The sequence below is a fragment of the Pituophis catenifer genome, unplaced genomic scaffold, assembly GCF_029215685.1.
Source record: "Pituophis catenifer annectens isolate HBS135680 unplaced genomic scaffold, rPitCat1.0.hap2 SCAF_2, whole genome shotgun sequence".
NCBI lineage: Eukaryota > Metazoa > Chordata > Lepidosauria > Squamata > Colubridae > Pituophis > Pituophis catenifer.
In genome coordinates this window covers 19,764,035-19,783,975 of record NW_027256882.1, presented here as the reverse complement: position 1 = coordinate 19,783,975, position 19,941 = coordinate 19,764,035, and positions in this window count along the sequence as shown.

The window sequence follows — 19,941 nt, the reverse complement described above, 5'->3', positions numbered from 1 at the left end:
AGATTGGGCATAAACACTCAGTCAGAAGTTGAGATAATTCATACATCTCCATTTTCTGTTTATGCACACTCCATAAGTTCCTTAATAAGTTCATTAGGAGATGACCTGACTTTTTTTTTTAAACAGAGTTGGAAGGGACCTTGCAGGTCACCTAGTCCAACCCCCTGCCCAAGCAGGAGAGCCTATATCTGGCCTCTACCTAGAATCGAACTCACAACTTCCTGAGTGGGAGGTAAGAACTCCACCTCTAGGCCACCGCAGCTCCTAATCTTACCTTCTTAGAAGAGAAGGGAATGGCAGAAACTATGGGATAGAAATATTAAATTGACTATGTCAACTGCATATGAAGAAAATCTGTATAAAATGTTTTATAGATGGCATTATGCACCAGCAAGACTGGCAAAAATGTATAAAGATAGATCTGCTAAATGTTGGAAGTGTAATCAACCATCTGGTTCATACTACCTTATGTGGTGGACATGCCCAAAAGCAAAAAAAAAAAAAAAAAATGGACAAAAATACACACTTGGTTGGAGAAAATGATAAAGCAGCATATAGACTTGAAACCAGAGACATTTTTGTTGGGCATGCTACTGGAAAAATATGATAAAAAGACTATATATCTGATTTTGCATATACTAACTGCAGCTAGAATTATATTTGCACAGCAATGGAAAAATGACGGGATTCTGTCAGAGGAGAATGTAATTAAAAAAATATTAGAATGCGCAGAAATGGATAGATTAACGCTCACTATTAAGGATAAAGAAGAAACAGAATATTTTTTGATATGGGATGTATTTCATCAATGGCTAGACAATAGAAACACAAGTTAGAAAGGAGGAGATATAGAAAGAGGAAATGTTAATGTGGAGAGTTGTTAAAGAAGATGATGTTAAGTATTATTGTTATTATATTATTAATATTATTGTGATGAATACTAGAACAAATATGTGGATTATGATTGTTTAAAAATAACTGTACCCAGCTCACTGTTTGATGGAAATTGAATGTTATATAAATAAAATAAATAAAACATGTGGGGGAAAAAAGAAGAGAAGTTTGCAAGAAGTTCCTACTCACTAATAGATCAGATTTATTATCATATTTAGCAGAAATATGTGTTTGGCTGTATCTTCCTCCTTGGATGTATTGCAGTAGTAGGTTTCAAATCCCGTCACTACCAGTTCGCTCGTGGACATGTGTGCATTTGCGCACATGCACAACACTTCTGCACATGCACCAAAACTTCTGTGCATGTGCAGAGATATCCAGGCAGGTGGGCAGAGCCTCCTGCCACCGCTGCTACCAGTTCGCCCAATCTGGGGCGAACCTGTAGCAACCCACCACTGATGTATTGTATCATGGGTATAAATTTCCTCCTGTCAAGAGGTTCTTAGCCTTCCTCAACCTTTCTTAGAGCTGGGTCAATATTCAGCTTTTAAGATCCATGCCACAGTCTGCAATCTGTAGTTACTGAGGTGATTGTTCAGGATAAAATCCCTTCAATCTTCTGTGTGTCTACACAGGGGGACACACTCTGGACTTAGTTTTTGTCTCTGGTCAGTGGTTGAGTGGCCTTGATATAGGGGATATAGCCATCGAACCCTTGTCATGGACTGACCACTCGCTCCTTCGACTGGACTTTCTAACCGCTGCACCCCGCCGCAGGGAGGCGGGACCGACCAGGTGGTTCCGCCCCAGGCGCCTGATGGACCCTGATAGGTTCCAGATGGAGCTTGGGCCATTTCCTGAGATTCTGGCTCATGACTCGGCTGAGGACCTGGTGGCCGCCTGGGATAGCGCGGCTGCCGGGGCCTTGGACCGAGTCGTGCCTTTGTGGCCTCTGACCCGGCACCGAACTCACCTGGCTCCTTGGTTCTCTGAGGAGCTTAGGGAGATGAAGCGCTGGAAAAGACGCCTGGAGAGTAGTTGGAGGACCAGCCGCTCCGAATCTGACCGAACACTGGTGAGGTCTCATATTAAGACCTACCTAGTGGCGATAAAAGCGGCGAAAACTAGCTATTTTGCCGCTCTTATCACATCATCAGATAATCGCCCGGCCGCCCTGTTTAGGGTGACCCGCTCCCTCCTCCATCTGGAAGTGCGGGATGACCCCTTGCAGGGTCGAGCTGAGGATTTTGTGCAGTATCTGTATGACAAAATCGCTCAGATTCGGGAAGGGCTGGCCTCTGACTGGGTATGTCCGGACGGGATGACTGAGGCAGGTCTTGAGAGCGTTATCTGGGAGGAGTTCGATCCTGTGGCTCCCGAGGACATGGACAGGGTCCTGGGACGGCTGAACGCGACCACATGTTTATTGGACCCGTGTCCCTCCTGGTTGGTACTGGCTTCCCGGGAGGTGACACGAGGCTGGCTCCAGAAGATTGTTAATGCTTCCTTGAGTGAGGGGGTCCTGCCGGCCGCTTTGAAAGAAGCGGTTGTGAGGCCCCTCCTCAAGAAGCCCTCTCTGGATCCGGCTGTTTTGGCTAACTATCGTCCAGTCTCCAACCTTTGCTTTGTTGCGAAGGTTGTTGAGAGTGTGGTGGCGCAACAGCTTCCCCAGTACTATCTAGACCCGCTCCAGTCCGGCTTCCGGCCTGGGCACAGCACGGAAACGGCATTGGTCGCATTGGTGGATGATCTCTGGAGGGCCCGGGATAGGGGTTGCTCCTCTATCCTGGTCCTGTTAGACCTCTCAGCGGCTTTTGATACCATCGACCATGGTATCATGTTGCACCGGTTGGCGGGGTTGGGGGTGGGAGGCACCGTTTTGCGGTGGTTCTCCTCCTACCTCTCTGACCGGTCACAATCTGTGTTGACAGGGGGGCAGCGGTCAACCCCGAGGCACCTTGCTTGTGGGGTGCCACAAGGGTCGGTCCTCTCGCCCCTTCTGTTCAACATTTATGTAAAGCCGCTGGGTGAGATCATCCGTGGCTTCGGGGTGGAGTTCCATCAGTACGCTGATGACACCCAGCTGTACATCTCCACCCCAGGCCACCCCAATGATGCCCTTGAAGTGATGTCCCAGTGCCTGGAGGCCGTGCGGGCCTGGATGGGGAGAAACAGGCTCCGACTCAACCCCTCCAAGACCGAGTGGCTGTGGCTTCCGGCGTCCCGATATAGCCAGCTGATGCCATCGCTGGCTATTGGGGGTGAATCACTCGCCCCCACGGAGAGGGCTCGTAACTTGGGCGTCCTCCTGGACGCACGGCTGTCTTTAGAAGATCATTTGGCGGCCGTGGCCAGGGGGGCTTTCTATCAGGTTCGCCTGATACGCCAGTTGCGCCCTTTTCTAGATCGGGACTCCTTACGCACAGTCACTCAGGCACTCGTCACTTCCCGCCTGGACTACTGCAATGCTCTCTACATGGGGCTCCCCCTGGGGTGCACCCGGAGGCCCCAGCTGGTCCAGAACATGGCCGCGCAGGGGATTACAGGGGCGACGAGGCGCTCCCATGTGACACCTCTCCTGCGCGAGCTGCACTGGCTCCTGGTGGTCTTCCGGGTGCGCTTCAAGGTGTTGGTGACCACCTTTAAAGCGCTCCATGGCTTAGGGCCGGGGTACTTACGAGACCGTCTTCTGCCACCAATAGCCTCCCACCGGCCAGTACGCTCACACAGAGTAGGCCTCCTCAGGGTGCCGTCCGCCAGACAATGTCGGCTGGCGACCCCCAGGGGGAGAGCCTTCTCTGTGGTGGCGCCCACCCTCTGGAACAACCTCCCCCCAGAGTTACATACAATAACAGACCTCCGGATTTTTCGTCGGGCCCTGAAAACCCATTTATTTCAACTAGCTGGGCTGGCTTGAGTCAAATTTTAAATTGATTTTAAATTGGAACAGTTTTAATTATGGCCAAGTTATTTAATTATTTTAATCAGTTTTTTAGATTTTGTATGTTTTGTATGTATGTCTTGTTTTTACTTTGGCTGTTCACCGCCCTGAGTCCTATATTGGAGAAGGGTGGTATAGAAATTTAAACAAACAAATAAATAAATAAATAAATAAATAAATAAATAAATAAATAAATAAATAAATAAATATCGGGGGAGGGAGAGGAGAATCTTGAGGTCATCTATCTCCCGCCATCTTGTCCAGCCTTCCGCTGAAAATTGATGTTTGGAATAAGAAAAAGAAAATGCTTTATCTACAAATTGAAGAGTAAATGGCATAAAAAAAAATCATTGGATTTTGTTCTCCCAAAGTAGAGCTAATCTGAAAAAGAATGAAAAATTGACATCACATAGTGTGATCTGCTTTGTTTCAGAGAGAAATAATATATATAATTTGAATTATATATATTTTTATATATATATATATATATTATGTATGTATGTATGTATATATATATATATATATATATATATATATATATATATATATATATATATATATATATATATATATATATTATATATATATATAAAAGAATCAGAACCCCTATGCTGAACTATGAACCCAGGGATGTAAGTATGTTTTTTTCACAAACAAGCTTTTCTCCAGCCATGTCACTGCACAGGGAGCCCCAGAAGATATTCAGGGTCCCACAGAAGACATGTTGCTTCTTGTTGTAATTACCATCATTCTGGCCTTCTGCTAGGTTCCCAGGAACTGCCTTCAGCATAAACAGCAGACAGAAGCAACATGCAAGGTTTTAGCATCAGAAAAGGATAAAAGCCTCTGGTTATGCTGAGTATTTTGCACAAGTTTTGGGACAGGAAGGGGTTGTGGTCTTGAATGTTCTTGTCTCCCCTTTACGTGCATCTTGTTTGGGCTCTGAATCAGGAAACCAAGTGATATTTCCAGTTTGTGCTTCAACTTCTTCTAATTGTCTTTTATTTTATTAGAAAAGAGGACATGACTAATTCAGCTCTAAGAGAAATGGTCATCCTCTTTCTGCTTCTGCTGCTGCTGGTGCCCCAGTCAGTCTCTGGAAAGCTCAGAACCAAATGTCCCTTGACTTTGGAGCAGCAGGATGGAATGAAGCCATGTAACTATTACAGATCAGGGGACCATCTCATTAATGTAGTTATTACTGAAACACAGTCACTGTTTCTGCCATTCCATTTCAACAAGCCTCCTTTTGTTCAATCCATTGTGTAAGTAATTCAGTTCTAATTCCTTCCTTCCTTCCTTCCTTCCTTCCTTCCTTCCTTCCTTCCTTCCTTCCTTCCTTCCTTCCTTCCTTCCTTCTTTCCTTCCTTCCTTCCCAGGACCAATCTATTTGTTTAGATGTTTTCCATGGCTCTCTTCCAATTTCTTTGTATAAGAGATAAGATTTGGGACAAAATTGAATTAGTTTAAAGTTGAATTAGCCTGTGAAGTCAAAGAGGAATTCATTCAATCAGTTATTTTGTTGATATTAATGTTGATGACCATGAAATGTACGTTTGTTTACAGTTCAGGAAAGCCTGACTATCGGAAAATCCTAACGTTTGCTTTTGCCAATGAGGTGGTCAATAAGATTCCTCAGCTGTTACACAATCTCACTCTTGGCTACAACATCCACGACAACAATTTGAATACACTTGTCACTTCAGATGTCTTGCTGGACATGCTCTCTACTGGAGAAGCCAACGTTCCTAATTACAGTTGTGGAAGGAAGGAGAACCCCATGGCTGTTCTTGATGGAGCTGACGGTGACATCTCCATGCAAATGTCCACTATGGTGGGCACCTACAAAATCCCACAGGTTTGAATGTGTGTTTCTCTATCTGGTGAAATGAGTGGATGGGTGATAGATCCAGTGTCACTTTCCCCAAGACATTCAAGGGCTGCTTTTCATCATGGCCCTTGGAGGTGCATGGCTAGGGCATGGGATCCACAGTGGGGAAGAGACAAGGATCAAAGCAGAGATATCCTCTGACAATAGAATCCCAGTTGCTTTGGCTTAACACTCATGAATGTGCAAGAGGTGAAAACATGAGAGATGCAACATCCAGCCTTTTTGCAAAAGCAGGGAGCAGCAGTGATGAGAAACTAATATTCAGTCAATGATCTGACCTGCATCATATTTTCCTTGCAAAGCAATCCCAGATTCAAGAAAAGCTTCCCAATTAATCTTCCTATTTAAATCTGATAAAGATCTTATAGACTCATATAGAACAATACCATTCGTTAATAAGAATTCATTCATAAATACAGATTCTTAGAAGTGTACTACCCAACAGATTGTCTACATGAGACAATCTGTTGGGCCTTGGTGGCACAGCAGACTAAAGTGCTGTTAAGTAACACCAGCTGCCTGCAATTACTGCAAGTTCAAATCTCACCAGGCTCAAGGTTGACTCAGCCTTCCATCCTTTCGAGGTAGGTAAAATGAGGACCTGGATTGTGGGGGCAATAAGCTGACTTTGTATAAAAAGAACACCGCTTAGGGGGGGCCAAAAGCCCTACTAGGCAGGTATATACAAAAGTATGAAGGCTATTGCTTAACGCATTGTAAGCCGCCCTGAGTCTCCGCAGAAGGGCGGCATATAAATCAAACCAATAAATGAATAAATAAATGAGCAAATGAGTCCTTGAATGCCAAATTGGATTTATGCAGGCTAATATTATAGTCTTGGTTTGACCCATAATATAATACATAATCCTTTCCTTTCCTTTTTCAGGTCACTTATAAAATTGTTTCAGAGGCTCTGAGTGATAAAACCCAATTCCCTTTTTTCCACCGGATGGCCCCCAAAGAAGGAATCCAATTCCCAGCGATTGTCCAACTGCTCCTCCATTTCAGATGGACTTTGATCGGTCTCGTTGCCTCAGACACAGACAAGGCAGAGAATTTCCTGAGGTCTTTGACTCCTCTGCTTGTCAGGAATGGAATTTGCGCTGTTGTGACACAAAGGTTCTCATTGAGTGGAGGTGCATACTCCTTAACTGAAGGCCTTTCTAAGTTGAGACAGGTCAATGTCTTTGTGTACTTTTTAGAAATCGGTTGGCTCACACAAGGAATGGTCACTCTACATCTCACACTTGAAGAGTTACCAGCACCTATTGAAGGGAAAGTCTGGATCACCACAGCGTTGCGGGAAATTGAAAGAATATTTTATATGCGTTGGTTACAATACATCCATAGCATTTGGTTCTTCATTATCCAGACAAAAGAAGGGCAAAACCATGATGCCTTTAAACCCTTTTTCTACATTAATACTGATTTCAAAGATAAGGCTTTTAACTGTTCTTTTTCAAAACAAGTCTTTTCTATTAAAGGCCGGGCACGATGCACTCAGAAAGCGCCACTGGATATCAAAGCCAAAAGCGGCAGGCTCGTGATTCAAAATAACCATCATGTTTACAGTGTTATGACTCTGGCCCATGCCTTGAATGCTGCATATTCCTCCAGATCTTGGAGGAGAAGTAAGGAGGGTGAAGAGAGATTGGGGGCTCCAAGGCTGCAGCCGTGGCAGGTATGGGGATCTATCAAACTTATAGAAGCTTTAGAGAAGGAGAGTGAGGGGAACCATGTCAACCAACTTGTGCTACAAAAAGCCAACAGGTTTGGCCAATCTAATTGCTTGGGAGAGAAATGTTCCAAAGACTGAGCTTTATGAGAAATATATTTTGATATTGTGCACTGCTAATTTTAAATCAGATGTGTGCATTTTTAAACAAATTCCTGAATGTATGGTTTTGTGATTAATATCATATTTATTTATTTAGTGGTGGGATTCAACCAGTATAACAACTGGTTCGCTGGGCGTGCACTTATTATATTATATATAATAATATAATATTGTAAATTATATTTTCTCAATATATGATCCACAAATTTTGCTGAACTTTTGTTCAGCACATTGGAAGATAGTGTTGTGACCCAGGCCCAAGTAGTTAGTATTAAATGCAAACAGTTCGAAAGCAAACAGACTTTATTAGAACAGCTGAGAATTAACTCATTCTCAGCATAGTACAAACTAAATTAAAGCAAATTCTTCAAAACACCATTCCTCTGTTTATCACCAACCTTGATGTAAATTAGACAAACTGCCAAAGATTTTTCTTGGCAAAAGTTCAGAAGCAAAAGTTGCAGACAAGAAATAAATACAGCAAAACAAGAAGCCAATCTCTCAACGTTGTTTTCCGGCAAAGAGTCCAAGAGCCATTGCTACTCCCGAGTCGTCCTCTCTGCTTTATCTGCTCCTGCCTTCTGGCAGCTCTTCTCATACATGCACTAGGAACAGGCCCCTCCTGTTCCTCTGCCTCTCTTCTGTCAGCCTCTGGAGGCTCCAAAGTCTGCACATCACTCCCCAATAGCCCTGGCCCCATCTCTGCCTCCGATGCAGAGCCCTCATCCGGGCCTTCCCCAGCCTCCAGGACTGGCCCATGTTCTTCCTCAGCCTCATCACTGTCCGACTCCACTGCCAGCTCTGCAGGCTGCTGGCAGAGCACAACACTTAGTAATACCATGTGTCTTCTCAATTCACAATGCTTGCAAATAAGACAACCATAGAAGAAATATTCAAATGTGTGTGTGTGGAGGGGGAAGACTTCTGCTTTTAAAACTGCTGGGTGTTTCTATTCTAGTTCCACCCCTTTCTGGAAAAGAATGAATTTTACAATCTTTCCAAGGAGAAACTATACTTGGACCAGAGTGGAGATGTAGCAGCAGATTTGAATATCATGAGCTGGGTGGTTCGCCCTGATGAGGATTTAATTGAAGAGAAATTGGGTAGCTTTGAAAGGAAGAAACTTATTATCAACGAAGATGCTCTCACATGGCTGAAGTTGCTTAACAAGGTGTAAGAAACATTGGTGTCTTTTCTCTGTTTTCCATAGCCTTAGGACAAATTGGAAATGGATTAAGTTTAGTCATCTAGCTGGATGACTTTCTCTGATAATTAAATGAGGGGAGTAGAAACCTTATTGTATTCTTAGACTGCTTGGGACCTTCCGTACTATTACCAAGGTGACTGTAGCCAGTGGTTAGAGTGCTGTACTGCAGCTACTTCAGCTGACTGCTAGTTCAGCAGATCAGCAGATCAAATCTCACTGGCTCAAGGTTGACTCAGCCTTCCATCCTTCCGAGGTGGGTAAAATGAGGACCCAGATTGTTGGGGGCAATATGCTATTTAGTATACTGTCAATTGTTGTAAGCTGCCCAGAGTCCTCGGAGAGTGGGTGGCATAGAAATATGAATAATAATAATATAATAATATATAATATGTTAGATGCTATAGTATGCAATATTGTTTTAAGATGATTCAGCATTGTCCAATGGGATGCTGAGTGATTTGGGACACAGATCATGGTTCCTTTGTGTCGGTCTGGTATCTCCATAATACCTGTGAGGGAGGCCCTCAAGTGCTGGGGGTTGCGGTGCTGATAACACCAGTTTCATATATTCCTTGTCCTCAAATAGCAAAGGAGAAGGCAATTCTGTTGAACAGTATCTGAGTTTAGATTTGGAATGAATCTGATGAAATTGAATCAAAACTGGAGGTGGCCCCGCTGGTCCTAGTGGAAAAAAACTATGGAATTAGGATTCAGCTTGTCCTGGTTTGGAATAGTGTCCCATGAAAGGGCAAGTCCATAGTCCTGTGATATTTTTAAGCTGCCCAGAATCATCCCTGCCTCTCTTTCACTCCACTGCTTCTAGGAATGAGTTCTAAGCATTTCAATCAGTGGTGGCCCACCAGCTTCGGCCCTATGACATCCTATTTAGCCACATTTTCTAAGCCGCACACATGTGTGCAAGCCACGTGCATTAGCAAAGCACATGCGTGGAAGGCATGTGCTCACATTTTCATTGTGCGGCAAACTGGTGGTAAGATTATGTGAAACTCACCTCTGGCTTCTATCCATATAAAATCATAATGACTGGTCTTCTGTGAGATAGTCAGAAGACTGAAGTAATGAAACATGACTTTGAAAAGCCCTCCCTGATAACAGAAGTCGCTTCCTGATATCAGAAGTCATGAGGGACAATTTAAAAGGAAATGGTACTTACATTTGGCCTTTGATTTGTAAGAAGGCACTTCATCTGAAAAATCTCTGAAGGTGGTTTTTATCTTAGAATAGAATGATAGAGTTGGAAGGGACCTTGGAGGTCTTCTAATCCAATCCCCTGATTAGGCAGGAAACCCTACACCACTTCGGAGAAATGGTTATCCAACATCTTCTTAAAAACTTCCAGTGTTGGAGCATTCACAACTTCTGGAGGCAAGTTGTTCCACTGATTAATTTTTCTAACTGTCAGGAAATTTCTCCTTAGTTCTAAGTTGCTTCTCTCCTTGATTAGTTTCCATCCATTGCTTCTTGTTCTACCTTCAGGTGCTTTGGATAATAATAGCTCGACTCCCTCTTCTTTGTGGCAGCCCTTCAAATATTGGAACACTTCGTTACCTTAAGACTCTCTGGACAAAAAGGAGGCTCCAAATATAATTAATAATTATATTTCCCCCCCTCTTTTATAAAAGATTTTTAAAATTTTAAATATCTTTTAGTATTTTATATATTCAATTTTAAATTGGTTTTAAAAGTTTGGGGTTTTAAATTTGTCAGGGCCAAAATTATTTAATTTGATTTTATTCTATTTTTTAAATTTTGTATTGTATGTGTTTTTATTGTTTGGCTGTGCACCACCCTGAGTCCTTCGGGAGTAGGGCGGTATAGAAATCTAATAAAATGAAATGAAAATGAAAATGAAATAACAAATGTGGATCTGCCTTTCCATGCCAGTTGGTGTCACATAATTGTAGTTCCAAAACAGAAAGAACCTTATCTTGTATCTCAACTTAGGGCCTTAGAAACATACTACTCATGTCACATCTGCTGTAGCAAAAGATGCCTGACATACTCCAAAGGTGCTTTTTCAAAAGACAACTCACTTTCTTTAGTTTTTCCTTGAAGACATTTCTCTGCTTATCCAAGAAGCTTCTTCAATTTTCTTGGGTTCTCTTCAATTCTCTTCTCAGCTTTTTGGATAAGCGAAACACCTTCAAGGAAAAACCCAGAAAGGTCCAGTTGCGATTTAAAAAATTTGGGACAACCATGACCTGGATGACAGAATCTCCAGACATGCCTGACTCTTTTTAAGGGACATGACTTCACCTCCAACTCATTTCACTCAAGTTCTAGAAACTAGGCATTCAATTTTTGTCTTATGTCATCAGCATGGCAGCCGTATGGAGTGAAGAAATAAATATACACATGAACAAAGAATATGTCTTTCAAGAGTCACAGATCTAACTCGTAAGGATTTTTTTTCTTTGTATCTGAACTAGGAGATGGTTTTGGTTTTTGCAATTTTTTATGTGCTCCAAAAGAAAACTTTTTGTCATTACCTCATCTCCAATCTCATCTCACTATAGTTCTAGAAATTGTGTGGTCAGTTTTAGCCCTACTTCACCAGGATAACAGCCAAGTTAATTGAACAAATAAATTTTTATTTATTTATTTATTTATTTATTTATTTATTTATTTATTATTTATTTTTCATATTTGTATACCACCCTACTCCCGAAGGACTCAGGGCGGTGAACAGCCAGAAATAAAATACAAAGACATACAAAAGTTAAAAACTATTAAAAACAGATTAAATAATTTAGGCTCAAAAAATTAAAACATCCAATTTATCTAAAAAACATTTAAAACCCAATTTAAAAGCCAATTTAGAAGGGAGAGTTAAATAAACAAATAAACAAAGCATCTCCTTTAGGACTGTGAGGCCTAACTTGTAAGGATTTTTTCCTTTGTATCTTAATTGGGAGAGTCTTTTAGGGTGCATTGCAATTGTTTATGTGCTCCAGAAAAACCTTTGTAGATTAGCAGATTTGTAAATTAGCAGATTTGTAGATTAGCAGATTTTCTTCTGCTCAGAAAAATCCTTTCTTCATCACATTCTATTTTAATATATCTAAGTGATAGATACTAGTAAAATATAATATATGTTATATGTTTTATTTTTATTTTTATTTATTTTATTTTATTTTATTTTATTATTCATATTTCTTTGCCACCCACTCTCCGAGGACTCTGGATTACCCCAAAGACAGTATACTAAATAGCATATTGCCCCCAACAATCTGGGTCCTCATTTTACCCACCTCGGAAGGATGGAAGGCTGAGTCAACCTTGAGCCGGTGAGATTTGATCCGCTGATCTGCTGAACTAGCAGTCAGCTGTAGTAGCTGCAGTACTGCACTCTAACCACTGCGCCACCTCGGCTCTTTTATTATGCATCATCATACTTTTAGAATCAGGGATATGTAAAATGTAGCAACGCATGTCAATATGGCCATGAAAATGTGCACACTAGTTGTCATTCAACATATTAATCTTTTTTTAAAAATTCCATCCACCAGACTTGATTAAGTAGAAAATTCCTTGATTACAATGTGATCTGTCAGAAGCAAAAGGGAAGAACTAAATGAGGAATCGGCCAATATTTTTATCTGTTAGAACAGGGGTGCCAAACTCGATTTCATTGGGGGCCGCATCAGGGTTGTGTTTGACCTCAGGGAGCTGGGGTGGGTATCGCCAGCTCGACATCACTCATGCCAGGGATCCTGTGGTGGCCTGAGTGCTCTGCCAGTGAAAACGGGCTTCCGAATTCTGTTTTCTGGCTGCAACGGCCTCCTGCAACCCTCTGTCAGCAAAAAGGGAGCTTGGGAGGGCCATGTGCAGCCCTCCTGAACTCTGTTTTCTCTGGAAGAGGCACTGCAGGACAGTCCTTCACTGTTTCCAGGGCAGCCCCCTGGGGCCACATCTAAGCACCCCGTGGACCGGATCCATCCCCCCCCGGGGCCTTCAGTTTGACACCCCTGTGTTAGAAGCACTTGGAACTAGTTAGAAATTTTGCTTGCCTCATCTCTTGCCCACCTAGTAGTTTGAAAGGAAGCTGTTAGCTCAGCACAAAAGCAGCAGGCGAGAGTCGTTAGTGAATTCAGCACCTTTTTATTTCCAGCAAAATGTGACTGCGCTCTGCCGGCTGGGCTGCCGGAGCTTGCCTTTTTAAGGAGCTCCAGGCAGACCAGTGACAGCAGGTTAAATCTCCCACGGTCTGGACAGCCAATCAGCGGTGAGCATGAAACCTTATGCAGATTCTAGCCAATCCGTACATAACAGAAGCAAATGTGTTCAGATACATAGATATCATTTAAGTGGGAAGGTAACAGTATTCTGTGCACCTCGGAGTATATCCATGCTGGCCACATGACCATGGAAACATCTTTGAACAAATGCTGGCTCCCTCAGCCAAAAAATGCAGATGAACATCAACCCCCTGGAATCAGATATGACTGAATAGGGGAAATTTTTATCTTTACCTAGAAAGTTCAGTCACCCATGTGAAACCCAGAGACTACTTGTGTCAGCGTTCCAAATTAGGCTCTCTTCCAGCGCTGACATAACAAGATGAACTTTTACCTAGTTTTGTATGTACAGATAGTGTTTCCTGGGAGATGAGGGTGGGGGCTACATTCCTGTGAAAAGAACGTGCCGGGAAGTAGAGATGGATCTGCATGATGGCCAATGGGACATTGGGGTTGGAGAGCGGAAGAGGAGGGGGTTGGAAGGAGGGGCCAGTTTGGCTGCAATTAGAATCAGGAATGTCGGCTTTTTATGTTCTTAAATAAAAATGATTCATTAGAGACTCTGCGCTTGAAAATGAAACTTATTTAAGATAGCACCGAAACCTGACAACTTGTTTAATGGTCTTCTTTTTTTTTACATTTCCGATGGATGGTGAGTCCTAATGTATTTTCTTTGGCAATCCTTGTTTTTTCTGCTTAGTCTCTGCCTCAATCTGAATGTGGGGAAAAATGTCATCCTGGATTTGTCAAGCGGGCTCGAGAAGGAGAGCCAGTTTGCTGCTATGACTGCGTTCCTTGTCCAGAGGGGACCATCTCCACTCAGGAAGGTCGGTGACATTAGGAGAAAAGGAACTTGATCCATCCAGAACATTTCAATTAATGTGCATGTTAAAAGATACATCTAAGCTCTTTCTTTATTTTCAAGATGCCCAATTTTTTCCATAATGGGAGAAATAAAGTAAAAGATCTTGAATGTTGAGGTAGGAAGAGATAGAAGGACATGGTGCATTGAGCAAGTTATTTCTTCCAGAGGAACCATCTCTTCCACTTTTCAGCTTGGAAGTGTCCTTCCATGTTTATATTTCTTAGGAATATCTGGATTCTTTTAAACTTGAGGAATGCTTTCTAGTCAATGACTTTTGTTCACAAACCACACAGGTGAAAAAAAATGCATCTATCCATCAATCAACTGATCAATCCATTTTTATTAAGATCATAGATTCTGACATAGAACCACATACACAGAAAGATATTATTGGGAGGCTGATGGAGGGAGATTGTCTAGGTTTAAGGGATAAACGGAGGACTCAATATAAAATTAATTGAGGGATGAGAATGTGAGAGATGGAATTTGTTTGGAATAAAACAGAATAACAAAATTGGAAGTGACTTTGAGGGCCAACATTTTTAGGGAAGTTTGTTGAGTGCATGGTTGGTTCTCAGGTACAATACCCAGGCTCACGGTTGAGATCCAGTATCGAGAAGGCCTTGGTTGCTCTTGCAGATGAACTCTGAAGAACTCTGGATGGGAAAGCTGCAACCAACCTGGCCCTTCTGGATCTCTCAGTGGATTTTGATACCATCATTCATAGCATCCTCCCGGCTTCAGGGGATGGGGAGTGGGAGGTATTGTTTTGCAATGGTTCTGCTTTCATCACAGAGGTTTTCATTTGGTGTTATTAGTCAACAGAGGTCATACCTTGGTCCCTGCAATGGGGCATCTCTCAAAACTTAGGTTTTTCTCATTTCATCTTTATTATCTACATGAAACTGCCACGTAAAATCATTTGCTACCACAGTGTGTGGTATCATCAGTACATCACCATGTAGATGGTGCTGTTGTGGTGCTGGTTGAGCACCTGGAAGCTGTGTGGATTGAATGGGGGAGTAACAGACATTGATTCTCAACCCCAGCAAAGTGGAGTGTTCCTATTACTGTATATCAACTTTCTGTTTTTGTCCCACCAAATGTCTATTGATAAGTCATCTCTGACTCTGAATGGAGTGGCACTCCCCTGGATGGATGTGGTGCACAATTTGGGCATTCTTCTAAGGTTAGAGCTACAGCTTGATATGCAGGGGGCAGCAATGTCTAGAGATTTACACAGACCGTGTGCCCTTTTGTTGGTCATACTTTGGTTACTTTCTATTTGAAATGCTACAATGTGCTCTATATCAGGTTGCTCTTAAAGATTGCAGATGGGATAGTGATAAAGATTCCAGAATGCAATAACAGGCACATGTTTCCCTATCTTCTTCCATACTACACCCCTGTTGTGGAAACTGCACAGCCTCCCAATTCCTTTCCAACTGCTATTAAACTCACCTATGTCAGCCCTGGCATAGCATGGCATAGGACTAGGGTATGTATGGTACTTCCCCTCCTCGAGGTTGTTGACTTGTCCCATGACAGCTAATATAATATAGAGCCTTGATGGTACAGCGGACTAAGTGTTGTTATGTAGCACTTAGCTGCCAGCTGCCTGCAATTAGTGCGAGTTCAAATCTCCCCAGGCTCAAAGTTGACTCAGCCTTCCATCCTTCCGAGGTAGGTAAATTGAGGACCCGGATTGTGGGGGCAATAAGCTGACTTTGTAGAAACACCGCTTATGGGGGGGGCAAAAGTCCTAATATGCAGGTATATACAAAAGAATGAAGGCTATTGCTATAAGTGCATTGTAAGCCACCCTGAGTCTTTGGAGGAGGGCGGCATATAAATTGAACTAATAAATAAATAAATAATAGGAATACTCCAGGTGTGTTCCCTAAAATATTGCCACCTTGTGGGTTCTTGGAAGCATGCCTTTTCTGCTGAAGCTCCTGCCCTATTTAAAACCCTCCTCCTTGAAATCCAACAGGCTTCCACCCTCTTAACCTTCAGGATACCTGATTCTTCTCCCAGACATTTGGATAAGATGAAGTCAGTGCAGGATGAGAATGTGGTGGGCTGCATCACTGAAGGGTGGTTCTGGCACCAGTTTTCTCTTTTGAGTTTTATTTCATTGTTATTTTTATACTTGTGTATATTGGGGAGGAGGGGGCTTGCTGTGTTGTAGGATGCCCTACATTTGGCTAAACATGGGCAGCTAGACCAACATTTTAAATAAAAAAGGAAATATATGTGGACTCGTATTTACCATTTACTATGCCTTTCCTGTCTCAGTATTAGTCTCGGCTTTTCTGATCTGCCACCACCAGAACCTAACAAACCCATCACCACTACTACCCTGAGTGTCTAATAACCATCCCTACTGCTTTTCTGTAGATTCTTTAGTCAGCCTTGGATGCCTCTCCCTCTGATGAATATGTCGAGCTGATGTCGGGCTCGACAATTAGCTCTCATCCACAGAAGGTGTTTCTTGAAATTTGAAAGGTCAGAATATAACAGAAACATTACTTTTTCTTTCCCCAGACACAGAAAAATGCACCCAGTGTCCATATGATAAATATCCAAATGAGGATCGAGTCCAGTGTATCCCTAAAAGAATAGTCTTTCTGTCTTATGAGGAACATCTGGGAATCTTCCTGGTCTCCTTTGCCCTCTTCTTGTTCCTAACCACAGGCCTTGTTTTAATTGTTTTCATCAAATACCTAGAAACTCCCATTGTCAAAGCAAACAATCGAGACCTCTCCTACATCCTCCTGATCTCCCTCCTGTTTTGCTTTTTGTCTGTTTTTCTCTTCATTGGTCAACCAAGGAAAGCCACCTGCCTTCTCCGACAAGCAGTGTTCAGCATCATCTTCTCAGTTGCCATTTCTTCTCTCTTGGCCAAGACAATCACGGTGGTGCTGGCTTTTCTGGCCACAAAGCCAGGAAACAGAGTGAAGAGGTGGTTAGGGAAGAGCTTGGCCAACTCCATCATCCTTTCTAGTTCTGCTGTCCAAATTATCATCTGCTCCATCTGGCTTGCAGTTTCTCCCCCTTTCCCTGATTCTGACTTCCATTCTCAGCCTGCAGTAATCATCCTTCAATGCAACGAAGGCTCTGTCACCATGTTTTATGTTGTCCTTGGCTATATGGGTTTCATAGCTGCCATTTGCTTCACAGTAGCTTTCCTGGCTAGGAACCTGCCTGGGGCCTTCAATGAAGCCAAGCTGATCACTTTCAGTATGCTGGTCTTCTGCAGTGTCTGGGTGACTTTTGTCCCAACCTATCTGAGCACCAAAGGAAAATACATGGTGGCTGTGCAGGTCTTCTCCATCTTAGCCTCCAGTGCTGGTCTGATGGGCTGCATCTTCATGCCCAAGTGCTACATTATTATTGTAAGGCCGGACCTGAATACAAAAGAGCATCTTACGGCCAGAATAAATGCAAAACATTAGACATAATATGGTTATGATATCAGAATAATTGCAAATCTTCCCTATATTTGAAAGAAAATATTAATTATGTCCAATCTGATTGTATGCCGGAGTCAAAGAAAATCAAATGTACTGTAGATGTTTCTAAGTGGGAAATGGCTGAATTCTTGTAACTCCCTTCCCTTTCATCAAAATAAATTTTCTAAAAAGAACTCCATGAAAGTCATTCAGAGAAGTTTGGTGTTCAGCTACTGCCAATGACTCTGAAACATTTTAAGAATTAATTTGAGTAATTATTCACTCTGACAGCAGCTAAAGTGCCTTTCAACCATAATTGACAGCCAGGCTAAAACTGATAACAGCACTACTTGCCTTAGGAAAAGCAAATATTGGCAATTGATTCAATTAAAAACCAATTCCATCATGATGGGAAGTCTCTAGTTTATGCAATGTGACACCTCTAAATCCCACACATAAAATACATTCAAGAAAAAAAGGAATCAACACACTTGGAATATGAGAAAATGATGTTTTCCCCCCAGAATGTTGACTAAGACATTCACACATCTCACAAAAGACCAACTCTAAATATTGCTAGCCTTGTGCCTTTCAAGCACTTTTCCTTGCAGCTGGATGAGGTGACACGAGGCTGGCTCCAGAAGATTGTTAATGCTTCCTTGAGTAAGGGGGTCCTGCCGGCCGCTTTGAAAGAAGCGGTTGTGAGGCCCCTCCTCAAGAAGCCCTCTCTGGATCCGGCTGTTTTGGCTAACTATCGTCCAGTCTCCAACCTTTGCTTTGTTGCGAAGGTTGTTGAGAGTGTGGTGGCGCAACAGCTTCCCCGGTACTATCTAGACCCGCTCCAGTCCGGCTTCCGGCCTGGGCACAGCACGGAAACGGCATTGGTCGCATTGGTGGATGATCTCTGGAGGGCCCGGGATAGGGGTTGCTCCTCTATCCTGGTCCTGTTAGACCTCTCAGCGGCTTTTGATACCATCGACCATGGTATCATGTTGCACCGGTTGGCGGGGTTGGGGGTGGGAGGCACCGTTTTGCGGTGGTTCTCCTCCTACCTCTCTGACCGGTCACAATCTGTGTTGACAGGGGGGCAGCGGTCAACCCCGAGGCACCTTGCTTGTGGGGTGCCACAAGGGTCGGTCCTCTCGCCCCTTCTGTTCAACATTTATGTAAAGCCGCTGGGTGAGATCATCCGTGGCTTCGGGGTGGAGTTCCATCAGTACGCTGATGACACCCAGCTGTACATCTCCACCCCAGGCCACCCCAATGATGCCCTTGAAGTGATGTCCCAGTGCCTGGAGGCCGTGCGGGCCTGGATGGGGAGAAACAGGCTCCGACTCAACCCCTCCAAGACCGAGTGGCTGTGGCTTCCGGCGTCCCGATATAGCCAGCTGATGCCATCGCTGGCTATTGGGGGTGAATCACTCGCCCCCACGGAGAGGGCTCGTAACTTGGGCGTCCTCCTGGACGCACGGCTGTCTTTAGAAGATCATTTGGCGGCCGTGGCCAGGGGGGCTTTCTATCAGGTTCGCCTGATACGCCAGTTGCGCCCCTTTCTAGATCGGGACTCCTTACGCACAGTCACTCAGGCACTCGTCACTTCCCGCCTGGACTACTGCAATGCTCTCTACATGGGGCTCCCCCTGGGGTGCACCCGGAGGCCCCAGCTGGTCCAGAACGTGGCCGCGCAGGGGATTACAGGGGCGACGAGGCGCTCCCATGTGACACCTCTCCTGCGCGAGCTGCACTGGCTCCCGGTGGTCTTCCGGGTGCGCTTCAAGGTGTTGGTGACCACCTTTAAAGCGCTCCATGGCTTAGGGCCGGGGTACTTACGAGACCGTCTTCTGCCACCAATAGCCTCCCACCGGCCAGTACGCTCACACAGAGTAGGCCTCCTCAGGGTGCCGTCCGCCAGACAATGTCGGCTGGCGACCCCCAGGGGGAGAGCCTTCTCTGTGGTGGCGCCCACCCTCTGGAACAACCTCCCCCCAGAGTTACATACAATAACAGACCTCCGGATTTTTCGTCGGGCCCTGAAAACCCATTTATTTCAACTAGCTGGGCTGGCTTGAGTCAAATTTTAAATTGATTTTAAATTGGAACAGTTTTAATTATGGCCAAGTTATTTAATTATTTTAATCAGTTTTTTAGATTTTGTATGTTTTGTATGTATGTCTTGTTTTTACTTTGGCTGTTCACCGCCCTGAGTCCTATATTGGAGAAGGGTGGTATAGAAATTTAAACAAACAAATAAATAAATAAATAAATAAATAAATAAATAAATAAATAAATATCGGGGGAGGGAGAGGAGAATCTTGAGGTCATCTATCTCCCGCCATCTTGTCCAGCCTTCCGCTGAAAATTGATGTTTGGAATAAGAAAAAGAAAATGCTTTATCTACAAATTGAAGAGTAAATGGCATAAAAAAAAATCATTGGATTTTGTTCTCCCAAAGTAGAGCTAATCTGAAAAAGAATGAAAAATTGACATCACATAGTGTGATCTGCTTTGTTTCAGAGAGAAATAATATATATAATTTGAATTATATATATTTTTATATATATATATATATATTATGTATGTATGTATGTATAT